Source organism: Patiria miniata, unplaced genomic scaffold (genome assembly GCF_015706575.1).
Source record: "Patiria miniata isolate m_02_andy unplaced genomic scaffold, ASM1570657v1 HiC_scaffold_5, whole genome shotgun sequence".
Taxonomy (NCBI): Eukaryota; Metazoa; Echinodermata; class Asteroidea; order Valvatida; family Asterinidae; genus Patiria; species Patiria miniata.
Window position 1 is genome coordinate 35,018,962 of NW_024037072.1, and position 13,211 is coordinate 35,032,172.

The 13,211-nt window shown below is 41.9% G+C and overlaps 11 non-coding genes across 11 annotated transcripts; all 11 read left to right on the forward strand.

The window, feature by feature from the left end:
- Positions 1-5,246: 5,246 nt before the first annotated feature.
- On the forward strand, positions 5,247-5,318 carry Trnad-guc. Its single transcript has one exon. It is a non-coding gene; the product is annotated as a tRNA-Asp (tRNA).
- A 390-nt stretch (positions 5,319-5,708) lies between these two features.
- Trnad-guc lies at positions 5,709-5,780 on the forward strand. The gene has a single exon. It is a non-coding gene; the product is annotated as a tRNA-Asp (tRNA).
- Positions 5,781-5,864: 84 nt separating this feature from the next.
- Positions 5,865-5,936, forward strand: Trnad-guc. Its single transcript has one exon. It is a non-coding gene; the product is annotated as a tRNA-Asp (tRNA).
- Positions 5,937-6,176: 240 nt separating this feature from the next.
- Trnad-guc lies at positions 6,177-6,248 on the forward strand. Its single transcript has one exon. It is a non-coding gene; the product is annotated as a tRNA-Asp (tRNA).
- A 546-nt stretch (positions 6,249-6,794) lies between these two features.
- Trnad-guc lies at positions 6,795-6,866 on the forward strand. The gene has a single exon. It is a non-coding gene; the product is annotated as a tRNA-Asp (tRNA).
- Positions 6,867-7,260: 394 nt separating this feature from the next.
- Trnad-guc lies at positions 7,261-7,332 on the forward strand. Its single transcript has one exon. It is a non-coding gene; the product is annotated as a tRNA-Asp (tRNA).
- An 84-nt stretch (positions 7,333-7,416) lies between these two features.
- Positions 7,417-7,488, forward strand: Trnad-guc. The gene has a single exon. It is a non-coding gene; the product is annotated as a tRNA-Asp (tRNA).
- Positions 7,489-7,570: 82 nt separating this feature from the next.
- Positions 7,571-7,642, forward strand: Trnad-guc. Its single transcript has one exon. It is a non-coding gene; the product is annotated as a tRNA-Asp (tRNA).
- An 82-nt stretch (positions 7,643-7,724) lies between these two features.
- On the forward strand, positions 7,725-7,796 carry Trnad-guc. The gene has a single exon. It is a non-coding gene; the product is annotated as a tRNA-Asp (tRNA).
- Positions 7,797-7,878: 82 nt separating this feature from the next.
- Trnad-guc lies at positions 7,879-7,950 on the forward strand. Its single transcript has one exon. It is a non-coding gene; the product is annotated as a tRNA-Asp (tRNA).
- Positions 7,951-8,186: 236 nt separating this feature from the next.
- Positions 8,187-8,258, forward strand: Trnad-guc. The gene has a single exon. It is a non-coding gene; the product is annotated as a tRNA-Asp (tRNA).
- Positions 8,259-13,211: the final 4,953 nt, after the last annotated feature.

Here is a 13,211-nt window from a genome sequence, read left to right on the forward strand (position 1 = left end):
GCGCATGCGTTAGTGAGGAATGTGAACTTTCAACCAATGAAACGTTAAAAGGCACTGGATTTCATGGGAGTCCAAATTGCCAGCTTGCCATGTCTTTATCATCCGTTTAAGACCGGCACGTGACGGGCTTTCGACCAATAGGAATGCGTTAACTGTCTTAGGTATTTATGAATAATTGATAAATATCAACCTTTCCGCTTCCATTGGTCGATACCGAGACCCACGCCAAGTCACGCCGAGTGACGCTAATGAATGTGCATTCGCCATTGTGTTGCCGGGCCGAAATCGGTCAACCGTAGCGAATACGGTGCTTTGCTGCACCATACAGGTGGGTTGGGTCGGAAAGAAATCCTCGTCGACATTTTCCTTGGAGACAGTTCAAGGTGTAACCCCAGCGTTTGCAACAACAGATTAAGCTGAATTTCGGAATATACTTAGATGATATAAGTGTCCAACTACTCGTGAAATAACAACTTGGAAAAATTCCTAGAAATTGATGTAAATACATATATTTGGGGACGTTTTCGAACGATTTCTTCCCGACTTTAAGTCAGCTTTACCAGTAACCAGTATTGAGGTTTTGACATCGATGACGTCGATTTTTTCACTGACATGAAGTTAAGACTTTCTTCTTCCGTTTTAATTTAACATTTCAATCAAAATAAGCTAAGTTTTCTGAGGAACACAACGTTCAAAATGCCATTTTTTGGGGGTGTATGAATTTCACTGCTCTGTTATAGCGTCTAAGTACGTAATCGGATTAGCTTAGCTCATCAACGGCAGAAACTTCGCTTTCGCAACCATAGGGCTGATTATTAGGCTGTTCAAAGTGAAGCCATATTATACACCCACCTCAACAACGATGGAATTACTTGCATAAACAAACTTTACATAATTGCAATGTATTCCTATTCGACTGAATGTATTTATTCTCTGAAAGACAATAATTACATTATGTTAATAACAATATATTGTTTTGCAAAATTTCATATTTACATGAAAATGGTTGTATGTTAAATGTATTTATTCTATCACACCATGGGAGTATAGTTATACACTGGCTCCCGCACCACATTCAAATGGAGGGATTGGGAACCAGCGCGTAGCTTCGTTTGAATTTTTTTGTTCAGGGCGGAATGGCTAATGAACTATGCAGATTCTTCACATGATGTTGTTGTTGTTGTTGTTGTTGTTGTTGTTGTTGTTGTTGTTTCTTAGCGAATTGTTAGTTCTGTGTGCTCAATTTTAACGGAACAAAAAACCTACTTTTTCCCCCTATTTTGTGAGTTTGCAACCCTCTGAAAACAGGTGTTTTGGGGTTGCTATTTTGCGGCTCTAATGCACCAAAACCGTCTGTATTATTGTTCGAGCATAAAACTAATACGACATTTTGTACATACATGTATTTATTCTTCCGTAACTGAAAATGGTCTGGTTTTGTTTTGGTTTGTTGTCTCATTCAGAAAAAGTTTTGTATAGCCAGAAAAAGAAATCAAAGGGAGATACACTTCGAAAGGGAAACTTGATTCGGCGAAAACAATCCCTCCAAAAGTACAACCGATTTCAAAACCTCTTGATCCTACTTCAGTAAGTTCTAAGAGCGGTTTGTGATTTCAAACTATTTCTTGTAATCGATAGATTGCATAATCATATGGAATATATTATATGTTTTTTTACGTTGGTGGAGGAAACAAGGTTTTGTATTGCAATAAACTTATGAAGTTGTCCGAAGAAGGGCAACAACGGTCTTTCAATTTCAGTTTAAATAAAATGTTTCTGCCCCTCCCCCTTCCAATGAACCACTTGGGATGGGCGTCATCTGAGTGGTTCTTCCAACTTTTATCTAACCAATAGGGCTCTCTCATTGACCCACGCCTATATTCGGAAACTGGGAAAGTCAGCGTCGCCATTGTAGTAGGCAAAGATAGTAGACTAGCGCCTGTGCCGCGCGTAGTAGCTGTATTAGTTGAGATGGATGGCAAAAACTGTAAGAAAACGCGTGCCAACACCCAGTGCTAGGTCAGCAATTTAATATGACCACTACAGCCCCGATTATCCAATAGGCACAGTAGGCACTGTGTATAGGGCCTACGAAAAAATCGGGGGCCTACGAAAAAATCGGGGGCCTACGAAAAAATCGGGGGCCTACGAAAAAATCGGGGGCCTACGAAAAAATCGGGGGCCTACGAAAAAATCGGGGGCCTACGAAAAAATCGGGGGCCTACGAAAAAATCGGGGGCCTACGAAAAAATCGGGGGCCTACGAAAAAATCGGGGGCCTACGAAAAAACCGCAGTGTGCCATAAAACACATTATAAGCCTACCCACGCACCCACACCCACACGCAGAGAAAAGTTTTAAAAAACTTTTAGGGTCTCTCTCAGAATTTTCGATTTCACCAACTGACGCTGTACATGTAGACCCTACGTATACAATTTACGTTTAAAGTCCGTCGTTCTGAAGCACGGTGCCAACCATCGGTGGGGGGCGGCGGGACATGTCGTCCCCCTCCCCCTAACTCTTTTCGTCCCCGAATAAAAACAATTAAAGCCTATACATTTGATTTTATAGCTCAGAATAGCTGATTCGATGACTCCAAATTCGAAAATGATGGTTAAATAATGATCTTTTGCAAACCTTTTGTTTTCAGAAATTGCCTTAGATCGCACCCCAGAGCGTCTATAATCAAAAAAAAATTGTCGGGGCCCTTTATAAGTGGGCCCCGAAGCCCACGCCCTTTAGGCTTCGCACTAACATTAGTTCTGATCAAGAAACACCATCCCCCACTTTTGACAAGCGCTTTGACGCCCTTGGTGAACACTGGTCTTCGAAACACCTAATCCTGGCCTAATTATGACAACCGTACACGGCACATGATCAATGTGTCATTTTATAAAGAATTCGCAGTCATTTTTGCGTGAATATTAGCCCTACTGTCTAGTTTACAATGCACGATGTCGTTGCTACATGTAAGTGCTAACCAAACGCTAACTGCAATGATGGCCAATCACCGGGAAATCGGATGGTCACGTGATACTTTAACGTCATACGATCGGACCCTATATTAATATAAGTACTTATTACTATCAACAAAAACCCATCCCTGATACAAAGCTATACAATAATATTACAAATGTATTGCAAATCTTAGTTCATTGCTTATGGCCTTATAGTTCTCTCTACATGTGGTGACTTGGACGCCTCAAGCCCAGCGATCACTTCCCTTTCTTAATAGTCTCTGCCCCTCCCTCTCCAATGAACCATTGGGATGGGCTTCATTTGTGTGGTTCTTCCCACTTTCATCTAACCAATAGGGCCCTCTCATTGACCCACGTGACCCGGTCTTAACTGGAAAGTCGGCGTCGCCATTGTAGTAGGCAATTCTAAAGTTTAAAATATCTAAGTGTAGGCAATTCAAAAGTTGAAAATTTCTTATATAAGTGATTAACAACATGCAAAGATTGTGGCATGGCCCTGCACCGAAGAGATCCTCGGAGCACTGGGAGCAGAAACACGACGGTCTCGCTCTCAAAAATAATTCATCATCGGCATTAAGCTAATTCTCCGTCCCGTTTATCAAACTATTTTTGTGGCCAAAAGTAAGTCCCTTGATTAAAATAGTTTAACATTTACTGCAGTTCAAAACTCGCTCGATCCGACTGAACCAGACGATTCCGCATGAAATTCATTCAATGGAAGCGATCGAGTTTTCATTCAAGTTTTCACTGGAGTGGTTCCAGTGGCGTAAGTCCGTGTCGGCCACTAGGAGGAAGTGGGAGGGGGTTGATGGGGGTAAAAAAAAAAGGGATGAGCATAATACTGTAAAATCCAAAAATAAATCGGGACAGTAGGGGGCGCTGTTCATGATAAACAGCACATTTATAACTTGCACGTTTAAACTTAAATGAAAACGGGGCACTTAAAGCTTTTCTACGGCTTGTTCTCCGTTTTTCAAAACCATTTAATACATTTGAACCGTTGAAAAGTTACGTCATAACCTACTAACATCACGTAGCAATCTCGGCGCTGGTATATATAACCTTAACCTTACAAATAAAATGGTGCACCGATAGCTTTTCTACAGCGTGTCCCAATAAACATTGTGCATGAGGAAATCACTGATTTTCTCAAAAGTTGGTCAGACTAGCTAATCAAGTGTTATAGAATTTTTAAGCCTATGGTCATGTTTATAATTGGTGAAAAAAATTAACAAAATCCAAGGATGCAAACCAGAGATATCTTTGATTTGGTAAGGCTATGTGTTTTTCGACCTGCACAATGTAATTTCCACACTTACTATTTGCTTGTATTACATTGGGTTATTGGTATGTGTTACGCAGTGCTTTAAATTATTGCATGGCCTTTATGTTGCATTTGGATAAGAGTGTTCATAGATAATAATCAAATCAATACCACTTGGAATGCCTATTATCAGGTTTTTAGGACCTGAAAGGATAATGAACATGCGATCTTCTTTGACAGCTGAAATGTATTGGCCTAAGCTTAACTACAGGATTCTAATTGTGCAGGAGGAAAATAATAAAGCCTTACAAAATCAACGATATCTTTGGTTTGCATTTATTATCAGTCGTGGTCACAAAAGATAATGTCTTTATTTGAACCAGGCATTAATCCTCGGTAGTATAGTAGTTAGTATCTCTGACTGTCACTCAGGAGACCGGGGTTCGATTCCCCACCGGGGAGGTAAAGATTTATTTTGTGTTGAAATTTTGAAATATCCGTTGTGGTCAAAGAAGATAATGTCTTTATTTAAACTAGTCATCAATCCTCGGTAGTATAGTGGTTGGTATCTCTGACTGTCACTCAGGAGACAGGGGTTCGATTCCCTGCCGGGAGGCAAGGATTTATTTTGTGTTGACATTTTGCAATATCTGTCGTGGTCAAAGAAGATAATGTCTTTATTTAAACCAGTCATCAATCCTCGGTAGTATAGTAGTTAGTATCTCTGACTGTCACTCAGGAGACCGGGGTTCGATTCCCCAGCGGGGAGGTAAAGATTTATTTTGTGTTGAAATTTTGAAATATCTGTTGTGGTCAAAGAAGATAATGTCTTTATTTAAACCAGTCATCAATCCTCGTTAGTATAGTGGTTAGTATCTCCGACTGTCACTCAGGAGACCGGGGTTCGATTCCCCGCGGGGAGGCAAGGAATGTTTTTGTTATTGACATTTTGCAATATCTGTCGTGGTCAAAGAAGATAATGTCTTTATTTAAACCAGTCATCAATCCTCGTTAGTATAGTGGTTAGTATCTCTGACTGTCACTCAGAAGACCGGGGTTCGATTCCCCGCTGGGGAGGCAAGGGTTTATTTTTGTTGTGTACATTTTGCAACATCCGTCGTGGTCAAAGAAGATAATGTTTTTATTTAAACCAGTCAACAATCCTCGGTAGTATAGTGGTTGGTATCTCTGACTGTCACTCAGGAGACCAGGGTTCGATTCCCTGCCGGGAGGCAAGGGTTTATTTTGTGTTGACATTTTGCAATATCTGTCGTGGTCAAAGAAGATAATGTCTTCATTTAAACCAGTCATCAATCCTCGGTAGTATAGTGGTTAGTATCTCTGACTGTCACTCAGGAGACCGGGGTTCGATTCCCTGCCGGGAGGCAAGGATTTATTTTGTGTTGACATTTTGCAATATCTGTCGTGGACAAAGAAGATAATGTCTTTATTTAAACCAGTCATCAATCCTCGGTGGTATAGTGGTTAGTGTCTCTGACTGTCACTCAGGAGACCGGGGTTCGATTCCCCGCCGGAGAGGTAATATTGTTTGTTTTGTTTTGACATTTTGCAGTATCGGTCGTGGTCAAAGAAGATAATGTTTTTATTTAAACCAGTCATCAATCCTCGGTAGTATAGTGGTTAGTATCTCTGACTGTCACTCAGGAGACCGGGGTTCGATTCCCCGCCGGGGTGGTAATGTTGTTTGTTTTGTTTTGACATTTTGCAATATCTGTTGTGGTCAAAGAAGAAAATGTCTTTATTTGAACCAGTCATCAATCCTCTGTAGTTTAGTGGTAAGTATCTCTGACTGTCACTGAGGAGACCGGGGTTCGATTCCCCGCCAAGGAGGCAAGGGTTTACTTTTGTTTTTGACATTTTGCAATATCTGTCGTGGTCAAAGAAATTAATGTCTATATTTAAACCAATCATCAATCCTTGGTAGTATAGTGGTTAGTATCTCTGACTGTCACTCAGAAGACCGGGGTTCGATTCCCCGCTGGGGAGGTAAGGGTTTATTTTTGTTGTTAACATTTTGCAATATCTGTCGTGGTCAAAGAAGGTAATGTTTTTATTTAAACCAGTCAACAATCCTCGGTAGTATAGTGGTTGGTATCTCTGACTGTCACTCAGGAGACCAGGGTTCGATTCCCTGCCGGGAGGCAAGGGTTTATTTTGTGTTGACATTTTGCAATATCTGTCGTGGTCAAAGAAGATAATGTCTTCATTTAAACCAGTCATCAATCCTCGGTAGTATAGTGGTTAGTATCTCTGACTGTCACTCAGGAGACCGGGGTTCGATTCCCTGCCGGGAGGCAAGTATTTATTTTGTGTTGACATTTTGCAATATCTGTCGTGGACAAAGAAGATAATGTCTTTATTTAAACCAGTCATCAATCCTCGGTGGTATAGTGGTTAGTGTCTCTGACTGTCACTCAGTAGACCGGGGTTCGATTCCCCGCCGGAGAGGTAATATTGTTTGTTTTGTTTTGACATTTTGCAGTATCGGTCGTGGTCAAAGAAGATAATGTTTTTATTTAAACCAGTCATCAATCCTCGGTAGTATAGTGGTAAGTATCTCCGACTGTCACTCAGGAGACCGGGGTTCGATTCCCCGCCGGGGAGGTAAAGATTTATTTTGTGTTGACATTCTGCAATATCTGTTGTGGTCAAAGAAGATAATGTCTTCATTTAAACCAGTCATCAATCCTTGGTAGTATAGTGGTTAGTATCTCTGACTGTCACTCAGGAGACCGGGATTCGATTCCCCGCCGGGGTGGTAATGTTGTTTGTTTTGTTTTGACATTTTGCAATATCTGTTGTGGTCAAAGAAGAAAATGTCTTTATTTGAACCAGTCATCAATCCTCTGTAGTTTAGTGGTTAGTATCTCTGACTGTCACTGAGGAGACCGGGGTTCGATTCCCCGCCAAGGAGGCAAGGGTTTACTTTTGTTTTTGACATTTTGCAATATCTGTCGTGGTCAAAGAAATTAATGTCTATATTTAAACCAATCATCAATCCTTGGTAGTATAGTGGTTAGTATCTCTGACTGTCACTCAGGAGACCGGGGTTCGATTCCCCGCCGGGGAGGCAAGGGTTTATTTTTGTTGTTAACATTTTGCAATATCTGTCGTGGTCAAAGAAGATAATGTCTTTATTTAAACCAGTCATCAATCCTCGGTAGTATAGTGGTAAGTATCTCCGACTGTCACTCAGGAGACCGGGGTTCGATTCCCCGCCGGGGAGGTAAAGATTTATTTTGTGTTGACATTTTGCAATATCTGTTGTGGTCAAAGAAGATAATGTCTTCATTTAAACCAGTCATCAATCCTCGGTAGTATAGTGGTAAGTATCTCCGACTGTCACTCAGGAGACCGGGGTTCGATTCCCCGCCGGGGAGGTAAAGATTTATTTTGTGTTGACATTTTGCAATATCTGTTGTGGTCAAAGAAGATAATGTCTTCATTTAAACCAGTCATCAATCCTTGGTAGTATAGTGGTTAGTATCTCTGACTGTCACTCAGGAGACCGGGGTTCGATTCCCCGCCGGGGAGGCAAGGGTTTATTTTGTGTGGACATTTTGCAATATCTGTCGTGGTCAAAGAAGATAATGTCTTTATTTAAACCATTCACTAATCCTCGGTAGTATAGTGGTAAGTATCTCTGACTGTCACTCAGGAGACCGGGGTTCGATTCCCCACCGGGGAGGTAAAGATTTATTTTGTGTTGAAATTTTGAAATATCTGTTGTGGTCAAAGAAGATAATGTCTTTATTTAAACCAGTCATCAATCCTCGTTAGTATAGTGGTTAGTATCTCCGACTGTCACTCAGGAGACCGGGGTTCGATTCCCCGCGGGGAGGCAAGGAATGTTTTCGTTATTGACATTTTGCAGTATATGTCGTGGTCAAAGAAGATAATGTCTTTATCTAAACCAGTCATCAATCCTCGGTAGTTTAGTGGTTAGTATCTCTGACTGTCACTCAGAAGACCGGGGTTCGATTCCCCGCCGGGGAGGCAAGGGTTTATTTTTGTTGTTAACATTTTGCAATATCATTATGTCTATGGTATTCATCACTGCACCATACGCAAACCAAATAGCGCCCTCAATATTGTGTCGGCTATAATTATCTCAAATTCGCTCGTATCGCCTGCCTGCGCCGCGTATTTTTTTCCCAGGAGGACAATTCATGAATAACTCAGTTTTTCCTTTGGATCATTGCAAGGTTCTCGTTCTCCCTTAAATTGAAATTATCTCCACAATACATTTGGAGAAGACAAGTAGTCGGTGAAAATAAGCAGCGACGAGGTGGATTCGAACCAGGGATCTTTGTATCCATAGCTCATCTCGCTTTCCACTAAGCTACTGTGTGGCAACCTCGTCCCCAGTGCTTACTTTATTTCCAACCGCGTTTTCAATATTAAACCATAGAGCTAGGACCCAGCTCCTAGCTCTATGATTAAACCCTGGATAGGAAACTTTCTTCCTGTATTCTGATTGGATACCGCAATTGGCTAGTATTGGATTTTTATCGTGTACTTGGTGCTATATATTCACAACGTGCAGTACGTGTTTTCGCGATCATTCGTCCACGCCTTCTCGAAAATACTAATTTTCTTTCCAATTTGCTCATATTAATATGAAATATGATACTGCATGTTGTCTCGATAAGATCGTAACAGTTTGATTTCAAAAATCGTGTTTTCGTAACTCACGCCGTGCTCGCGCTGCTACGAATTGACTCTGTTTTTACCCCAGACACCGCATACAAAAACAAACGCTAATGTGTAACGCATATCCAGGTACCAGACTGTTCCTCATTTGCATACGTGTGCAAAAATCTTGCACATATGCAAATGATCCAATACCAGGGTGAGAGAGCAGGTAGTGGTGGGCGCGTACTGCTCGACACCCTGGGGACGAGGTTGACCGTGTGGTAGCTCGACGACAACTGTTCTTTAAAATGCTTTAATGTAATTGGTTGACTAAATAACAACAATTGCTGTTGTTGTCATGTTCTGTTCTCATGAATGGACATAATTTCAAGCGCTTCAACTGCGTAGGTTTCAAATACTGAAAAGTAATGCCCCTTTTGTAATGCCTCTGTAGGCCTATTGATACACTTTCGAGTTCAGCGAAAATCGAAGCTCATCACCACACAAGCGGCACGGTTAGAACTCAGTGTTGCCATTTTGCAATGAGGCTGGTTCCACGCTAAAATTATCGTTGTGATTTTGTATTCAGGGGGCGGGATTCAGACCAAGGCCAGTCCTGCGTATAATTTGCATATATTAGGAGGAAAACGTCCTAATGTATTCGGGATTCATTGATAGCTACCTGGTCCTACATTCGAAGTCCAAAAGATAATGGAGGGACCGGGAACCAGTCTAATAGCTGCAGGTACGATTTCAAAAATAGTAGTGCGCTCCCACATGATATTTTTTACTTACGGGCGGTTCGAACCGCGCTACTATGCTACGGACAAAGTGATCCACTGTGCCAATCTCCATTGTCTTGAACAAAGACTATTTAAAAGTTTCATCTTGCCAGCTTCATGAAGGTTGCATTCGGTGGAAGTTCATTATGTTGTCTTAAAGTCCATGCAAAAAACAACAACATTTCTTTCAACTGCTACTTTGTATTTTCTTAGCAATATAAAAGTAATTCAAATTTTGAATGAGACATCGAACGAAATAAAATCCACCCACGTTTAGTTACTGAATTATTTCTTCACACAATTCAATTATTGGCTGCCAGACAATAGTTCGACTCTCGCAGTGCAGGTTTAGTAATGCGAATAATGGCCTTTTTTCAGAGGGTTGCAGACGGAATAATAATAAGAACGAACGAGGAATTCGCACTGATCTTGGGAATTGGACACCACATTGGGGGCGCTGTTGAAAGGGACGATTTTGAACACTATCGCACAACAGGTGGCGCTATTCGTGACGGAATATTTGCCGCAGATGATTTCGCTAAGACAAAAACGATTCACGCGGGTTGTAAGTTTGTAACCATACCGAACCAAAAAAGGATAATGAAGAAGGAAAAATCAGGTCAAAATTTACTGCAGAAACTCGAGCATCAGAAGTGTTCATTTTGAAGACAATGGAACACCGCCTTGTTGTCAGTATTGAGCAGAGGAATTAAAGGGTGCACACCTGTAGGCCTGTAAATAGGCCCGCCGAGCTCATGAACAAAATCTATATATATAAGAGAGAGTTTAACTCGGCCTCCGAGACGATGTTTGCTCATGAAAGGATCCGAGACCGCGGGCTCCCGCTGCGCCAAAATCGCTCCACGTCCGTGGAAAAATGCGGAGGGTGTCTTCCGCCGGGTCGGACACTTCGGGTCGTCCTGATTTTCCCGTACGGACCGGCGAGGTCAACGTAGGGGTTTCGTTTACGTGTTCTACTCGGCCCTTCTGCAAAAGCGTTCACCAAATTGTGGTGGGGTGACCTTGGTAAAATATTTTTTCTCCATGGTGCGTGGCCACCGAGTGCCCCTATTCTTTCATATGCTTCGCTTGCCGCCCCTGCGCCGAGTGCAACGAATACTCAGAAGGACTACACATTAAGTATGCCTTGCGCGGTCTGACCAATCGAAAGTCTACACTGCGTAGTATTTCCGGACTATGCAAAACTGTCGATGGCAACGCGTACTGCAGCCTGCTCCACATCCTGGAAACGAGGTTGGGTCTACGGTGCTCGCTATTTGCATGATTTGAAGCACAAGCATGTGAGTGACGTGTATAGTGCTCTGTTGCTTCCATCGTGTGTTAATACAGCTCCATGCTTCCACCAAGGCTGAGCGTTGTGAGTTCGCTGCCCGCCACTGTTGCGTTATAATTTCGGGGGCCTGTCTGGGATCAACGAAGGATTGATGCATTGCTTCAAACATCGCGATCTTAAACGCAGTCACACAAAAAATCAACCACAATGTGTCCGATCCGGCGGAAAACACCCTCCACATTTTTCCACGGACGTGGAGCGATTTTGGCGTCGCGAAAGACCGCGGTCTCAGATCGTTTCAGGAGCAAACATTTCTCGGAGGCCGAGTAAAATTTGCTCTTATATAGATGGTTGACCCAAGTTGAATAACAGTTGACTCGACAAGTTCCTCGCAGACAGTCTCGCAAATTGTAAGACGTTCAAGTTTACGTTTATTGAAGAGTCCAATATACTGAAACTTAATTATGACCTTCTTAATCAGCCTTCGCCTGTGTACTACGGCAAGCCTTTCAAGTACGTTTTCTCACAAATGCCACTGCCTCACAAAATGCCAATTTAACAGACCAACGGGAACATTTACAGACTGTTGCCATGGTACATAATTATCATGGCCGTCAATCGGTGGGGGACGGGGAACCCCTCAACCCCCCCCCCCCCCCCCATTTTAAAGCGGTGGAGACTTTTTTGGTCCCCCCCCCCCCCCACTTTTCTTCCCCGAATAAAAATTGTAGCTACTACATGTATAATGATTCTATTACTCGGAATAGCTGACTTAATGACACCAAACTCAAAAATGATGTTTAAAAGATGATCTTTTGCTAAAGAAAAATTGTTTTAGTGGTCAGAAATTGCCTCAGATCGCATTACAGAAATTGCTTTTCTATAACTGCACGTCTTCTCAACTAAATCCCCCACTTACATTCATCTCCCCACATTTTCATCCCCAACTCTACGCCCTACCCGATCTATGATCGGGTAAATCAACGAGGGATCGATGCATTGCTTCAAATATTGTGATCTAACTATGTTGGGTTGGAATAACGAAGAGTGCATATATAATAATATTGGCGGTTGTTGGCTGTTTGGCCTTGCTTATATTATGGTTGAACCATGCCAACCTGAATAAAATAGTTAAATCGACTTTTTCCTCGCAGGTCTCGCAAATTGTAAGAAGTTCAAGTTTACGTTTGTTGAAGAGTCCAATACTGTACCTTCATAATGACCTTCCTCCATGATTCAGACTATGTAATTTTATGGTAACACACTCAACATTTTTATTGCAAATGCCACCTTCACGTTTTATTCCATTATGATTTATTATTGTCAAAACAGTACAATCAGCCTTTGCCTGTGTACTATACGGTAAGTCTTTCAACTCAGTTTTCCCACATTAACAAACGCGACTGCCTCACAAAATGCAATTTAACAGACCAACGGGAAAATTTACAGACAGTTATACATGCCATGGTACATAATTATCATGGGCGCAGCGTCAATCGGTGGGGGATGGGGGACCCCTGCACCCCAACATTTTCAAGCGGGCAATGTCGTTTGGTTCCCTACCCCCACTTTTTCTTCCCCGAATAAAAATTGTAGCCTACTATAATATTCTTTTGCTCAGAAGAGCTGATTCAATGACTCCAAACTCGAAAATGATGTTTAAAAGATGATCTTTTGTTTTACTATCGTACGTGGTCAGAAATTGCCTCAGATCGCGTCACCGTAAATTGCTTTTCTATAGCTACATGTCTTCTCAACTAAATCCCCATTTACATTTAACTCCCCACACTTTCAACCCCAACACAAATACGCCCTACCCGATCTATGATCGGGTAAATCAGCTTGTATTCTATATTAGAGAGTTCTGAGAGCCATACCATTGGGGTATTGAAGAGATATGGCAATGAACCTCTGGCCCGGACTCGGGGCTTCTAATTCTGGGCATTTTGGATACAATTGGGCTCGAGAGTGGCGCTATTTTGCCATGTTGTGGAGGGATCGTTTTTTTAGATGGCTACCGTTCCGCTTTGGGGAAAACAGGGGTCGTCTTCTTTGGGCGAGAATTTCTCGAAAATTCAATGGTCAACCCACCAAAAAATGAAAAGAAGTTGAAAGATAACATGTCGATCATCATTTTTCTGTGCAGCTTAAATACCTGTGAGAGTTCTGAGTACTTTAAAACAATTTTGAAGTATGGGCATTTAGCACTAGTGGCTATGGGAATTTTTTTTGCACTGT